This window comes from Limulus polyphemus, unplaced genomic scaffold (genome assembly GCF_000517525.1).
Source record: "Limulus polyphemus unplaced genomic scaffold, Limulus_polyphemus-2.1.2 Scaffold1354, whole genome shotgun sequence".
Lineage (NCBI taxonomy): Eukaryota > Metazoa > Arthropoda > Merostomata > Xiphosura > Limulidae > Limulus > Limulus polyphemus.
The window spans coordinates 318,416-320,304 of record NW_013666964.1 but is presented as its reverse complement, the minus strand read 5'-3'; positions in this window follow the sequence as shown (position 1 = coordinate 320,304).

The window sequence follows — 1,889 nt, the reverse complement described above, 5'->3', positions numbered from 1 at the left end:
CATAGTTGTACTGCCTAAAATTGCAAAATTCAAGATACGAATTTTCATTGATTTAAACATGAATCCGATTTGTTTTCTCCTAGCAAAATGCCACTGATGAAAAATAAATGTTTAAAATATTTTATGATTAGTTTTTTATATATAAAAGAGTCATTTGAGGTTTAAATTTTAAATAACATTTTCCCGAGAAAGGCCCCTGGACCCCACCAGTGGGAGGAGGGTAATCCCCTCCTACACACACATACATAACACAACTTTACGCCTACGTATGCTCTGCCTGATAAGTCACGTTACAGCATTATATTTGGTTTGTTTCTTTTTTTTTTAGCGTAATGTTATGTTGGGTTATAGGCTTTGTCCACCGCGGAGGCATGGCCAGATGGTTAGTGCGCTCGACTCGCAATCTGAGGGTCGCGGGTTCGAATCCCCGTCACACCAAACATTCTCGCCCTTTCAGTCGTGGGGGCGTTATAATGTGACGGTCAATCCCACTATTCATTGGTAAAAGAGTAGCCCAAGAGTTGGCGGTGGGTGGTGATGACTAGCTGCCTTCCCTCTAGTCTTACACTGCTAAATTAGACACGGCTAGCGCAGATAGCCCTCGTGTAGCTTTGCGCGAAATTCAAAACAAACAAACAATCCACCGTGGGGAATCGAACGCCGGATTTTAGCGTTGTAAGTTCGTAAACTTACCGCTGTTCCACTCGGGGACCGGTATTATACGGAAAATCGTTCATCACGTTACTAGACAGGAAGATCAATCGTATCATAAGAGAAACTTATTTCACTCTCTGCAACAGAGCGAGACAATTTACTGAGAAATTGGATTGTATAACATCATCTATACTCGAAGAAGATAGTGGCTTACCTTACACTTTTTTTTTGTGAGAAAGAAATACACCAAGGCCAAGAGCTCACGTAAATAAGTGTCTTGTGATTAGTTCAACTTTACAATTATAATCGTCAACGCGGAACTACCATAAAAGGCCAAAGAGATGAGGCTGATTTTTCCCGCGCTACCTTTATAGAAGGCATCCAATTTGAAAAAAAAAACAACTGAAATTTATGGAAAAAACTGTAAGTTCATTGTTGAAATGTTTTACTGTGTTTGGAGTCAAAAGTCGTTACCTGAAATTCTTATGGGTTGAGTAGGGATAATATGCATTGGTATATATCTCTCGATTGTTATAAACTTCTTTAAATGTCATGGAGAATATCCGATATCACTGGCAGAGTGTGGCCTGGTGGTTAGGGTGCTCGACTTGTAATCTCAAGATCGCAGATTCGAATCCCCCTAATCGAATATGCTCGTCCTTTCAGCCGTGGGGGGCGTTATAATATCACGGTCAATCCCCTTATTCGTTGGTAAAAAAAAGTAGCCCAAGAGTTGGCGGTGGGTGATGATGACTACCTGCCTTCCCTCTGGTTTTGTTTGTTTTAAAGTTAAGCCCAAAGCTACACAATGGGCTATCTGTGCTCTGCCCACCATCGGTATCGAAACCCGATTTCTAGCGTTGTAAGTCCGCAGACATACCGCTGTGCCGCTGGGGGCTCTTCCCACTGGTCTATCACCGGTAAATTATGGATAGCTAGCGCACAGATAGTCCGTGTGTAGCTTTACGCGAAATTCAAAACAATCCAAACCAAACTATATTCAAAGAAAACAAATCATGCACTAATATATATTTGCAAGGAGCTGACAAAAGAAATCTAACTTATAAAATAAAAAAAGGGTTTTCTACGTCATTTACTAGTTATATTCATGTTCGTTTTTTATAGCAGAAAATGGTAGTCTACAAATGAAATATGTGTTGTGCGCATGCTCCAAGTATAATATAACAGGAAATATACAATTTCTAAGGGAAATATAAAAGCGTTTTCTTAAACCG